General features: G+C 41.1%; 1 protein-coding gene across 2 annotated transcripts in view; it reads left to right on the top strand.

Annotated features, from left to right (window-relative positions):
- The window catches only part of CHCHD3 (coiled-coil-helix-coiled-coil-helix domain containing 3), a 132,552-nt gene that overhangs the window by 2,617 nt on the left and 115,494 nt on the right, over positions 1-14,441 (top strand). The gene's annotated exons all lie outside the window — the stretch shown is intronic.

Raw genomic sequence — 14,441 nt, 5'->3', positions numbered from 1 at the left:
AGACTTTAAAGATCCTTTATTCCAACCCCCTGCAGTGGGCAGGGAACCATGGACAGGGAACTTTCTTAATTTCTTTTTGAAACAGTAGCTTTTTCATTGTGTGCCTGTATTTTGTTGTGGTGAAGAAATTATTTGAGATAAAGGACTTTTATGGAGAGTCTTACCTGCTTTCCTGTGGTGTTTGCTGTTCATTTTAAATATGAATTATGGGAGTAGTGTTGTGAGCAAGCTCCTGGGATTTTGGGCTGTGGGAGGGCTGTAACATCCCAGGAATTCTCTGCTAATTCACATTGTTGCGTGTCTTGAGCTTTCATTTTTGTTTCTCTTTGTCTGTGGGAAATAGGGCATTTTTTTTTGTTGGTTGGCTGAGTTTTTAAAATTTGTTTTGGGGTTTTCTTTTTGTTGAAAAATTTGGAGCGAGCCTGAAGTTCATCAGGGGGATGGAGCATATCTGCTATGAGGAAAGGCTGGGAAAATTGGGATTTTTTAGCATGGAGAAGTTTGGGGTGACCTCATTGTGGCCTAAAGAAAGATGGGGAGGGACAAGGGACAGAGGGACAGGACACAGGGAATGGCTCCCACTGCCAGAGGGCAGGGCTGGATGGGATCTTGGGCAGGAATTGCTGCCTGGAATGGAATTGCCAGAGAATCCCTGGAACCCTGCAATGTCCAAGGAAGGATTGGAGCAGCCTGGGATGGTGGGAGGTGTCCCTGGAATGAGCTCTGAGGTCCCTTCCCACCCAAACTGGTCCGGGATTCTGGGATTTGTGATACTCAGAATCCATTCAGAGGGAATTTTATGGAAAATGGGGATAAAGAAGAGAGGGAAAGGGAAGGGAGACCCTTCATGGTTTCCTGAGATTCCAAGTGAAGCCCCTCAGTCCATGAATCTCTTGGAGAGGAGCTGGATCCAATCTCAGGCTCTGGAGCCAGGCTGGGAGAGCTGGGAATGTTCCCCTGGAGAAGGGAAGGATCCAGGGAGAGCTTCCAGAACATTCCAGGGCCTGAAGGGGCTCCAGGAGAGCTGCAGAGGGACTGGGGACAAGGGACAGAGGGACAGGACACAGGGAATGGCTCCCACTGCCAGAGGGCAGGGCTGGATGGGATCTTGGGCAGGAATTGCTGCCTGGAATGGAATTGCCAGAGAATTCCTGGAGTGCCCAGGGCCAGGCTGGACATTGGAGCTTGGCACACCCTGGGATTGTGTCTGTGCCCATGGCAGGGGTGGAGTTAAAAGCTATTTAAGGTCCCTTCCAACCCAAATCATTCCAGGATTTTATGAATTGCTCGATTTTCCCAAGCTTGGAAAACGTTAAGAGTATTTTTCCTTTAAGAACTTGTGATTTTGGGGAAGTGCTTCTGTATCCCACACAAATAACACTTTACAAAAATAAGAAAAGCTGTCTAGAGGGAGAAAGATTAGAGCTCTTAAGCCCAGCCCTTTCTTCCAGGCAAGGCTCTGATGGCTTTTGGTGGAGGAATAATGGCTCAAGTTACATTAAGGAATGCGTGTCTTGTTGCTTGCCAATAATGATGAATTTATTGACTTGAGTTTGGGGTCTGAAAATGAAATTACATCCACTTACACTGAAATCTGACATCTAAAGACAATGGCTGAAAGCATCTCAGCTTGCTTGGCTTCTGAGTAATATTAAATGCACTAAAATATTTAACAAGTGTAAAATCTTTCAAGTCTGGCTGTAATTCCTAAAGCAATATTGATGGAAAGTAATTTGGTCAGACAGTTTTTTGTTTTTATTTTTTCCTGGGTATGTATTATACCTAAAGCTTCAGACAGAGGGAATGGTTTAATTCATTTTAGCTTAGTGGATATTGGAAAAACTAATAGTTTATTAGGAGAAAAAAAGAATAAATGCTTAAATTATCAAGGGTATCTCAGGCAGAATTTTTTTCCCCTTTGCAGGAACAGATTCTTTTAAGGGCAGGGAGGGTTTTTCTCGTTTTTTAAACTGTATTTATTATTATGTTCTCATTAAATAAATCAGCCAAGGCCCCCTATCACAAAATATTGTGTAGGTGTGTAGTAAAATGAGCCTCCTCAGGAGCTGGGTCATACCTTGCTTGTTCCCATGGATTAATTTTTGTGGCTTGGTGTCTTTTTTTAATGTTCTGTGTGGTTTGGGGTGGAGTTTCAGTGGCTCTGGGTACCTTTTGTCAGTCAGAAACCTGTAAAGATATTATTTGGATGTTCAGAAATGAGAATTTCAAGTGTTGGGTTCTAACTGGAGACAAACCCAGGATTTAGGTGAATTTTAGGAGAATAAACTTCACCTTTTGGTTTTGGGGTCCCACAGAAAACTCTCAGGGACACATTTAGGGAAGGTGAGAGATCCTTAAGGACATCCTAATCCTGGTGCATTGAAGCACATTCCAGTACTCAGGGAAATTAGAATTAGTATTTTTTTTAATTTAAAGTTTTTGAAGAATTGCAGCACATCCTGATGATATCAGTAATTCTGAATAGCTGGATACTGCATGAAAAACTGAATTTAAAACTTGTATATCTCAGGAGAAATGAGAGGGACGTTCTGCAGTGAGAATTATTTTGTGTTTTCAGGTTTTTGTGAGCACCTGGAAGTTTAGAGAGTTGGGCTGAATTTCTGCCACTTAAGCAAGAATCCTCTGCAAATAAACCCTGGCAGCTCTTTGCCCTTTCATGTATTAATTGCTTCCATCCAGCTTTTTGTTCCAACAGCACTTTTTCTCTGCATGAACTGAAAATAAACTGACATTTGTGATGTTACTTTCTAGAATTCCTCTTATTTTTTAGAAAGGGAAAAAAGCAGAGGTTTGGCAGTGCCTGGGTTGATTTTTGCTGTGACAGACCTGGAAAGCTCAGGAAGTTCCTGATGTGGATTTTCCACCTTCCTTCCTGCACCAGGAGCCAGGAGAGCTTGGGGTTTGCATTTGTGTTTATTTGCCCTCCTCTGTGTACAACCCTGGGAGTTCTTTCTAAAAAGGGTTTTAAACTTGTCCTGAAAACCTGAAATAAATCAGGTAGGACCCTCAGGTGACACTGAGGTGGTTGTGGATCACTGATGGTGTGAAAGGCCATGATGTGCTTGTTATAAATTAATATTATTATTATTAATAATATTTTGCTACTTTTTGTCACAGAGCTTCTTGGAGATGACTTTTCTTTGCAGTGATGTGACTTGATATCCTTTGGATTAAAGGATTGATGGAAGTTTATTGGTTTATTGGTTTATTATCCAAAGGTGAAACGTCTTTGGCTGCTAAATATGCCAAAGTTTTAGTGGACCAGCAAATCTTTAGTGGAGCTTGACATTCCTGGATTGCAGGAGCATAGGAAACAAGGAATTATGCATTGGAGTTGGAGGAAGTGCAGCAGAAATTCAAGTTTTTTGCTGTCTAGGTGATGTGCAGGGAGTTCTGCGGGGGTTTTAGGGTGGCTGGGTAGGCCCTTGTCAATGGTGCTGAAATTCAGGGAAAAACTGGGAAATCATGGGAGGTGAATATGGAAAATCTCCACAATTGTGCCAAAGGAGTGTGTCCCATCCCTGGCAGTGTCCCAGGCCAGGCTGGACAGGGCTTGGAGCAGCCAGGGACAGTGGGAGGTGTCCCTGCTGTGGCAGGGGTGGCACTGGATGGGCTTTAAGATCCCTTCCACCCAAACCTTTCCGTGAACATCTAGAACCTGGTGAATTTTCCTGTTGCAAGGCATGAATAAAAAGCTGGATTGCTCTCTGCATTCCCAGCATTTGTCTCATTCCCCAGCAGCATTTGAACCTCCACTGTGGCACTGCTGTTGGGATTTCAGCAGCCCTGCACCTCTGCTGCCTGCTTTTGTTGTTTTCTGAGTGCTGAGACATCCCCTGGAACGAGGGATTTTACACTAAAGGAATAAAAGGCAAAGGTGTTGGAACACCTGTAAATGTGGTGGTTTTAACCTAAAATTGATGTTACAATGAACCTCATCTGCTCATGTCCATTGTTATCCTAACGTGGTGTGCAGTAATCTAAATTGTTGGATTATCCCTTGTCTGACCTAGGGATGGGGTAACTGAGAGGTGTTTTAAAAACTTTTATTCCATTTTCAGTCCCGTGTGAAGGGTGAGGCAGTACAGATGTCACAATTCACACCATCACAATCAGAAGCCAAACTATTTCCTAATTACAATCCATTACAATCCATTATAATCCATTTCTTGCCCTATCAGCTTGTGCCACCCAATGCTGTTGATGCCTTAAAGCCAAACATCTAAAATTACCCCTGGTGGGTCCTGCTACAGTGCACCTTCCATAGTTCTGTTTCTCCAAAGTATCTGCTCTTATCTGCAAGGCCATCCTTTGTTTCTAAACTTGTTTCCAGTTCCATTTCTCTCTCAACAATGTCCATCCTATTCCGTGGCATTTCTAAGTCAGCATTTCTCATCTCAAAGTTTGCACAGAGCTGTACAAGACTGTGTGAGCCTCCTGTCAGGCTCTGAGAATTCCCTACAAATCCATTTCCCACATTTCCCCCTCTCTTTGAACACAAAAGATTTCTCTGATGGCCTCGTTCATCATTTGCTGTGCACAGCGAAGTTCACAAGGCACTGATATTGTCACTATAACAATAAATTCATATAAACCACCAGCAACTCCCCACAAGAACAGCTGAAATCTCTAATTAAACATGTTTAATTATGCTCCAAGGAGTGCCACTGGTGTTAACGTGAACCAAAGCTTGACATGATCCAAGTTTGGGTTGGTTAAAGGAACTTTTTTACAGTGAGGATGGACAGGCCCTGGCACACCCTGGGGTCCTGCAGTGTCCCTGGAGCAGCTACAAATCCCAAATTCCATCCCAAACCATGTGGGGATTCTGTGTGACTCTGCCTCTCCCTTCCCCTTTTTGTTTCTTTCCTTGGAATGAAATAATCCTGCTCAATTTTGAATTGAAAAGTGGAAAAGTGGCCCCTGTGTGGGAGGCACTGAAGGTGGAATTGCAGTGATTGCCAGCCCCCCTTCTGCTCCTGCTGGTGCTTTATTTGTTTGTTTATTTATTTATTCAGTCTCGGAAAGGAAACTAAAAAAAAGAATTCGGAGGTTTCCAAGGGTTCTGCAAATGGAGGAATTCAGTTTTTTTCAGTCTGTGGGACTGAGCTGTGGTTTTGTTTTGTTTCCCTACATGAGGGCCAGGGTGAAAGCCAATTTATCCCATGGCTATTGTCAGATATCAGAGGGATATTTAATTGATTTAATGGCTTCTTATTTTACTTAAGGAAAACTTGGGTTATTCCAGATGAAATTTAAGGAAGAGCCCTGGATGTGCCAGCTCCTGTCCTCACATGTGGAAGTAAATAGGTCTCAGACACACTCATTGCAGTGACAGTCACTTTTTTTTATAGTTTTTGCCTTTTACAAATGATTTTCTGCGTGTGGCTTCTTGCAGAGAGGCAGAATTTATTTTTCAAGGAGCCTTCATTTAGAAGCGTCGCTTTTTGTTTCCATCTATTCTTAGAAACAGGTAATTTTTATGTACTGCCTTCCATGTGCTTTTCGGGTCTCTGGTGGATTTGGGGAAATTAAATTTCATGCTATTCTGCTTTAGGCTGCCTGTGCTCTATTAGGGTTTGCTGAGTGCAGACATTGCCTCTCCAAATCTCGTGCAGCACACAAATAAAGGGATTTTTGTCGTAGCTGCTGTTTAACAAGCACATCCAAAGTATTTGCTTAGCAGTGGCTCGTGAGTAAAAAGTTAAAACCTTCTGCTTTTTAATGTGGGAGCACAAGATTTGTGCTTGTTAAAGCCTCATGTTCCAGTGCTTAGCAGGAAAATCGTTTTGGAAAACAACTGTTGGTGGCTGGTGTGTGATTCTTGTATTAATTTCGACTAAGCTCAATTCAGAAGGAAGAATTAAGTTCATGGAGCCCTTTGCAAAACATCAGGAAATAATGAATTTTAAGGACCGAATCTTTATGCATTTATGGATGGAAGTGGTGCCATTGCCTCTTACTAATTCTGAGTAAATTGTTTTGTAGTTAAATCCTGGCAAAGCTTTAGGACTTTGAGCCCAGCCTTAGGCTGAGCTTGCTGAAATTGCAGCCAGGGTTTATCTACTGTTCATGAGCCAGACGTGTGTGGTAGGGTTTTTGAGTTTAGGGGTTTTTATGTACGTTAAAATTAATTTAAAGCCTAACAACATGTTTTGGCTTTTTCCTTTCATTTTCCCTTAATTTTGGCTACTTCATGCATTAAACCGCAGAATTTGATGGAAGAAAAGGCTTGTTTGGGACTCATTTGTGGTGGTCTTTGTTAGAAATCTCCCATGTGTGTTCCTGCAGAATTGGCTGCGTTCTGCCCTGTTCCCCCTTTGTCCTTCAGAAACCTTCCTGGGATTACAGGTCAGAAAGCTCAGATAGTTGGCTCAGATAAAGAGCTTTGTTATTTAAGGGATTGTTGGGATAGAATTCATTTGCAGCAGTTTGAATGATTTTTTTTTTAATCTTAAAGAACAAAATAAAGAACATTGACAATTTTAACGAGATAAACCCAACCAGTAAATTCGAACTGTTTGATTTCGCCAACAAGCAAGGAAATTGTCATTCTGCTGTGCAGAATCCTCTCTGGTTTTATACCACAACAGATATTCTCACCCAAATTTATCTTTGCACTGACTAAAGGAGCAGAGGAGTTTAAGTGCATTTGTTTCCTTTGTATTATTGAAAACAGCACTTGTTAGATGTAACACGACTTCAGCAGCACGAGGAGACCTCCAAGCAATAAAACCTTTAGGCTTTAACAGTAAATTGCTACTTTTCTTCCCATCCCAATTTATTTACACCCAGAGACTCCTCAGTGTGCTAGAAAAGAACACTTTAAATGCACTATTTAATCACATTAAGATGAAAAGCAAAGCTTTGTTTTATTCTTTCATCTTCAGGCTGCAGCAAAGTGTTCCTAAAGCTCTTCCTCACTTGTCAGCTGAGGCAGGTTAAGTGTTCTGTTGGTGCTGCTGCTTGAAAGCTTTGTGCAGTTGTTTTTTAGTTAAACAGGAGGTACCACTTAGAGATCTTTTTACTCAGCCTCGGGGGAATGGGAGAAACTTCCATCACCACAATTGTTTTCCCCATCCTGCTCTGTGTGTTCTGAACTCCTTGACTTTCCGTGGTGTCATATTAAAGTTTTGGCCAACACCAGGCTGAAAATTTGGTTTCAGATATTCCTATCTGTTGGTTGAAATTGAAATTTAAGAAGTAAGGAAAGGACATTTCTTCCTTTTTTTTCTTTCCTTTTGCAAGGTCTGTTGTGTGCTTCACAGAGCCAATTTATCAGATTCTCATTTTTAGCTTCATTAACCACGTTTGATTTCACCTCATGTTAATCACCTGAAAACATGCATTTACTCTCAGCTGCTTTTTTAGGGTTGGGGAGGATAGTTCTGCTCAGAAAGGTTCTGCTTCTCCTTTTATCTCTGGAACTTTTCACTGAAGGAGTTGAATGGTCTGTCCAAGATGCTTCATTTTCCCTTTTCCCCTTTTTCCCTTTTCCCCCTTTCCCCCCTTTCCTCCTTTTCCTTTTCTTCCCCCATTTCCTTTTCTTTGCCCCTTTGCCCCTTTGCCCCTTTGCCCCTTTGCCCCTTTGCCCCTTTGCCCCTTTGCCCCTTTGCCCCTTTCTCCCTTTCCCCCTTTCTCCCTTTCCCTTTCCCTTTCCCTTTCCCTTTCCCTTTCCCTTTCCCTTTCCCTTTCCCTTTCCCTTTCCCTTTCCCTTTCCCTTTCCCTTTCCCTTTCCCTTTTCCTTCTTTTCCCTCCTTTCCTTTTCCCCCTTTTCCTTTTCCCCTTTTCCTTTCCCCTTTCCCCTTTTCCCCTTCCCCTTTTCTCCTTCCCCTTTTCCCCTTTTCCTTTCCCCTTTTCCTTTTCCCTTTCCCCTTTTTGTTTTCATTTTCCCCCTTTTCCCCCTTTTCCTTTTCCCCCTTTTCCTTTTCCCCCTTTTCCTTTTCCCCCTTTTCCTTTCCCCCTTTTCCTTTCCCCCTTTTCCTTTCCCCCTTTTCCTTTCCCCCTTTTCCTTTCCCCCTTTTCCTTTCCCCCTTTTCCTTTCCCCCTTTTCCTTTCCCCCTTTCCCCCTTTCCCCCTTTCCCCCTTTCCCCCTTTCCCCCTTTCCCCCTTTCCCCCTTTTCCCCTTTTCCCCTTTTCCCTTTTCCTTTTCCCCTTTTCCTTTTCCCTTTTCCTTTTCCCTTTTCCTTTTCCCTTTTCCTTTTTCCCTTTTCCCTTTTCCTTTTCCCTTTTCCTTTTCCCTTTTCCTTTTCCCTTTTCCTTTTCCTTTTCCTTTTCCTTTTCCTCCTTGAGAAAGGTCTCCATTATCCCCAATGCTACTCATTGACATTTCTCAACAAGGGGAGATGGCACCAAATGAGGAAATTTAAGGAGGAAAAAAATAATACCAGGAGAAATGGGCAGGAAGAATTAAGAGGCAGTGGTTATTTAGAAGAGGGATTTTGGTTTTAATCAGAAACCTAAAGAAGCTGGAATTTTTGGAAGAGCACCACTGATATCAGATCACATTGGTCAAAACTTGATGGTTTTGTGTTTCTGTGCCAGTGTTAAACACTTTATTTTTGCTTTTATTCTGCTCTGTTGGCAGAAGAAAATACAGTGTTCTACTCAAAGTGAACCTCAGGTATTCCTGAATTATCTGGGAGTATCTTTGTGATAATCAAATTATTCTTTCACCTTAAGATTTTCACATTTCACCTCTTCAGCCTCTTTTTTTTTCCCCTTGGTTTTGGGGAAAAAAACCAAGGGGAAAAAACAAGTTTGGTTTTGGTTTTCTTCCTGCTCACAATTTGTAACACTAAAAAAACACCATTTGTAATAAGTATTGTATCAGCTGAGACCAGTCATTGGTGCAAATGATTTTTATTAGCAGATCTCATTGCAAATCATTAAAAATGCAGGTGTTGGATTAATGATGTTGTGAAAATTTCAAGCATTTCAGCATTATCTTTTATTTTGATACAATTTCTGAATAATGGAAATAACCATAAACATCATAATTACATATTGTTCACAGCCAGTTTTCAGTTATTATTAAAAGCAGCAATACAGGACTGAATATTAGGCTGAAAAGACATTTCACAGTTGACAACGCTGTAGCTGTGTGCTGATAATTCAATAAAAAAGCTGGTTTTGCTGGAGTTGGAGAAAAAGCATCAAAATGGGTGTAAATCACCTCCAATTTCCTTGAGAGAAAGGATTAATTCTTGTTAATTAAGTCCTTGTGTCTGTGCAAGGAGTTACTTGAAGGTGCAGATATTTGAAATGTGAATATTGGCTATTTCTAAGCTGATTTCTTGGCTCCTGCTGTTAATATTACATGAAATAAATGTTTTTCCACTTGGTCACTGAATTCACCTCCAGATTATTCTCCAAAATAAGCTGCAGTACGGGGTGTTGGAATATGGAAATCTTCTCTTCAAGGAATAAGGAAATATTTGGAAATTCTCCTTTTTAAAAGTGATTCTCATGTCCAGAACGTTGTAGAAACATTTCAATTCTTTCCCTCATCCCTTCTCCAGTCAGCAACTCCAAACCTGAACGTGCTGGAGTTTCCATCAGAGCTGAATAAACAAATTGTACAATTATGATTTGCTCTGCTCTGATGGCTCCTTTGTAGCAGCCTCCTGTTATATCACCTGAGTGAATGAACAGGAGATGAGATTTGAGCTGCTAAAAATCCACTTTTTTCTCCCTGCTGCTTTCTTTGTGCCCAATTGGAGATGGAGTGATTGCTTTCAGCATTTGTGCAGCCTTTTGGTGCCCGTGTCATCGATAAACGAAATTGGGATTTGATATGGAGATTGTCACCTTCTTTAGTTTTCTCAATATTCAGCTTGGAAAATTGTTTAAATCCCTTTAAAATGCAGTGCTTGAGTGTTAAATGGCTTTAAATGTACAATGGAGAGGTTTGATATCCTGATTTATCTTCTCATGCAACTCCAGCCACGGAGAAATCTGTTTAATGGGATCAGCAGAGGTATTGATGAGTGTTATCTTCCTTTTTCTTTCATTAACCTTCACCTGTAAGGACACTTCCACTGCTTGGGTTTTTTCACAGGATTATGGACTTTTTTTTCCTCTCCCTTCTCTTTTAAAGCTATTAATCAGTTTTAGGCACAGAGGTGGATTTCTCAAGGATAATTAATTTATTCACTTTTTTTTTAAAATCTTGTGAATGGATTGGTGTCAGTGGCAGTATTGCAGAGTTTTGTGGAATTCCTAGAAAATTCCTCCGAGGGGTGTACTCAGGACAGATGGGGAAAATTCATCCTGGATGTGGATCTGCTGCAGAATGGTTACAAAACCTCTCCTAAAACACCTTTTCCATCATTATTGTCCACTTGTTTTTGCCATCACTCCTGTCTTTTCCTGCTTTAATTGTAGATTTGCCTCTCTGAGTCCCACCTGCTTCTCCTTCTACCTCACCAATGCTTTTAAAATTCCACATTTTTCTTCCCATCCTCCTTCTGGCTGGATTTCTTCACTCATTTAGGTTGGAAAAGACCTTTAAGATCATAGAATTCTGGATTGGTTTGGCTTGGAAGGAGCTTTAGAGATCATTTTGTGCCATGGGCAGGGACATTTTCCATTATCCCAGATTGTTCCAAGCCCTGTCCAGCCTGGCCTTGGACACTTCCAGGGATCCAGGGGCAGCCACAGCTTCCCTGGCACCCTGTGCCAATGTCACCACCTTAAAAAAGAATTTATGTCACACACATTTCATCTATGACATCAAGGAACGACTGGATGTGGCACTTAATGAGTGGCTTTAATGAGCATTAATTAAGATGAGTGGTGGGTGCAGGTTTGGGGGGTGCTGGTCTATAAAAGCAGAGCCCCACAAAGAGTTGGAATGGGAACATTGGACAGTAAAATTCCGTGCCTGGAATTTTTTACTCCTGCCCATGGAAAGGTATAAAAATCCCCTTCCTCAAGGCCTTTGTGAGTTAGTGATGAGCAACTTTGTGATCTCCTCATTCCTGCCCAAAGGGGCTCCAGTCCAGAGCTGGAACTGGGGAATATTGAATTTTCAGTGCCACCAATAGAGGACAGGCACAGCCGGAGGTTCCTCCTTGGACACGGGGGTGGCAGATGAACCAAACAGCAAAATTTGCTATTTTTGTGTCCCTGGCAGTGCAGGGAGCCCCATTTGGGAGTGTTGGGCTGAGCAGGAGTGGTTACAATTCTCTGCCTTCAGTGGTGACTTCTAAGAGATGTTTCAGTTAAAAAAACCCTTTTTACTCACCCTCTCCGTGTCAAAATCCGTGATTATTCCCTGCCCTCTGCAGTGGTAGAAGGAGTTTGTTGAAATACACGTGAAAGAATTTAAAACAGATTTTGTCCAAGAAGATGAAAAGAACACCAGTAAATTTCCCTTCGCTGTCAGATAAAATAGCTTTACAATAAACTTGTGAACCATAAAGATCAGGAGCTGGGCAACTTAAATTGTCCTGAAAGGACACCACATGCTTAATCCTCTTGAAAGCAGAATCATCAAATCCTTCTTATCATTGCTTACAATATGATTATTATTTTTTTGTAATGTTGAATTACGGAATCCTGATGCTTTTATCCATTGTGTTCCACAAGAAAAGCCTTCCAGTGTGTGTGTGGAGCAGGGATTACTAAAACAGCTGAAATGGGAATTTTCTGCACTGCTGTATTCAGTTTAAGGCTGGGATTTTAAAGGTGTTTGATACTTCTGTTTCATTATTTTTATTAATTATTTTAAATTAACAGGAGGGCAAAATGACTTATAGCTAAACAGCTGCTGAAATAAGTTATTATCTCTATATTTGATTACAGAGGTGAGGAGGGAAGGGTGGGTTATGAGGAAGGTTTGGTTGAAATAATTCCCTCCCTTCCAGGGGCATTGAGAACAATTGAAAAAGTCACATTAAAACTCCACACAGTCATTTATCCACACAGCAGGAGTTCCTGCAGAAACTAAAAATTAGGGGAATTTTTATTAAGTAGCTTTTTAAATTCAGTGCACTTATTGGTGGGAACTACCTGATTTTATGGGCTCTCACATATTTTGAGGTGTATTGAACATATTTCATGTTTCTTCTCTTGTTTCTTCCCTGTGCCTGTCACCCGTTTATCAAATTTTAAGTCCTCCGAGACAGGGTATTTCAAAATATCAAAAATATGTCAAACCCACATGTTTTTGGTGGTGTGAATCTCAGAAATGAATTATTTTTGTAAAACAGAGCTGTTAGCACAGGCAGGTAGAACCTAATTCAAAGAATCACAGGGGAAAACCTCCTAATCCTGTTTTTTTTCCAACCCCCTCATAAATCCAGTGTGATTTGCTTTATCCCAACATTAATGGGATATTGAAAGGAGAATATTCCAAATATAATAGGAACTAACTTTGTTTTGTTACTTCTAGACCACGCACTGATTGTTTCTAATTGAAATTAGTGCAAATTGATTGATACCCACATTTACATTGGAAAATAGGGAATGTAATCTATGCAAGAGCGCCTTTGGAAAGTAAAATATTAAATATCTTTAAATTATGCACACTTAATTGCTTTGTTTTTGTATTTCATTATCCTATGAGCTCGTCTGAAATATTCTTGTGCATTACCAATATTTAACAGTTAATAAAAATTTCTGTCCTTGGAGGGGAGCTTTGTACTGAATTCCTGATTGGTGGAAGTGCCTGGAATGGGGAATTTCAGTGGCAAAGTTGCTGGGTGTGTTGGTAGTTAAACTTTTATGAATCTGAAAGCAGAGTTTATTCTTGAGAACGCTCTTTAAAAATAATAATATTTAAGAGAACCCACAGCAGTTTAAATGCTGGGTTTTAAAGCACATAAATGACTTTTTTAGTGCTTTTAGGGTTTTCTTTCTGCTGGTGGGCTGAAGGGATGGTTCATTATTTTTTTCATTGAGTGCAAGACTAATTTGGGTTATTTATAAGGTTAAAGGTCAGTATTTGAAACACATAATTTAAAAAAAATATTTCTCTGCCAGCAGTACAGATGCACTTTAGTTACAACATTTTCCTCTTTTCTCTCCTGTGCTGCTCCCAGCAAATCCAGGGCTCTCTCAGAACTAAAAATTAAGGAAAGCAGAGTAGATTTCATGGTGTCATTGTCTTTCCACCTGATTTAAACACATTAAATAAATTTCCTGCAGCTTTAATTGACATTGAAATTTCTCTTCCACTGCTCCAAGCCCCATCCAGCCCAGCCTTGGAGAATTCCAGGGATGGGGCAGCCACAGCTTCCCTGGGCAACCTCTTCCAGTGTCCAAGGGAACAAATTCTTCCTGTTGACACTGAAGATTTTTGTGTGACCTGTGGAATTTAGATATGGACCAAACCGGAGCTTTTATTAGGCAGAAAGAATAAATCAAGGCGATTTGCATATTATGATATTTGCATTTTACACGTCTGGAGGTGAAATGTGGGTGGGAAATAGTTTTAATTGTGGAAGAGCCCTGATGTGTGTGAGTCCTCAGTGTGAGCTGGGCTTCCTGATCCAATATTTATGAGCATTAAATCACAATTAGGAATTTTCCTGGCGCCATCTTCATGAATTCCCCCAAAGCTGCCACTGCCCTTTGCCAGCAGCTGAGGAGGAGGATGGGGCTGAAGGCAGAGGTGCCCTATCCCAAATTATCTGGTTAATTTTCCTGCTTAAGGGAAGAACTTCCCCTTGGATGGGATCCTGACGTTGGTGAAATGCAAGAAACTGCAGGAATTCACTGGGAATTGGCTTTTCCAGCACAAAAAGGAGTTTTCCCATGGCTGGCAGTGGTTGGGAGCTTTGTTCTCTGTTGGGGAGTGTTTCAAAGGGATTGTTGTGCTAATTCCATGAATTTTGGTGGAAGAAAAAGAGATTTTAGCAAAGTTTATCCTGGCTTAAGGTGTGGTGGGGTGAGGCTGATTAAGACTGTGCTGGAGGAGGTGTGGAGATGCCTCCTTTGTGATTAATATTTCATATTCTTTCATTCTTTACACCCTCCCTTCCCCTTCTGCCTTCTCCTGTTGGATAAGTCCAGAGGAGGCCACAAATTTAATAAAGGACTGGAGCACCTCCCCTGCAAAGAGAGGCTGAGAAAGTTGGGGCTGTTGAGCCTGAAGAAGAAAAAACTGTGGAATTCTTGGAACAACCTTCCCATTTATTGTGGGAAACCCCTGATTTTATGGGCTCTCAGTATTTTGGGATGTATTGAACATATTTCATGTTTCTTCTCTTGTACAACATCCCTGTGTCTGTCACCTGTTGGTCAAATTTAAGTCCTTCAAGATATTTTAAAATACCAAAAATATGTCAAACCCACATGTTTTTGGTGGTGTGAATCTCAGAAATAAATTATTTTTGTAAAACAGAGCTGTTATCACAGGCAGGTAGAACCTAGATTTTAGCAAAGTTTATCCTGGCTTGAGGTGTGTGGAGACC

Source organism: Prinia subflava, chromosome 4 (assembly GCF_021018805.1).
Source record: "Prinia subflava isolate CZ2003 ecotype Zambia chromosome 4, Cam_Psub_1.2, whole genome shotgun sequence".
NCBI lineage: Eukaryota > Metazoa > Chordata > Aves > Passeriformes > Cisticolidae > Prinia > Prinia subflava.
Note: the sequence above shows the minus strand (reverse complement) of the source record. Positions and strands in the feature narration are given on the sequence as shown.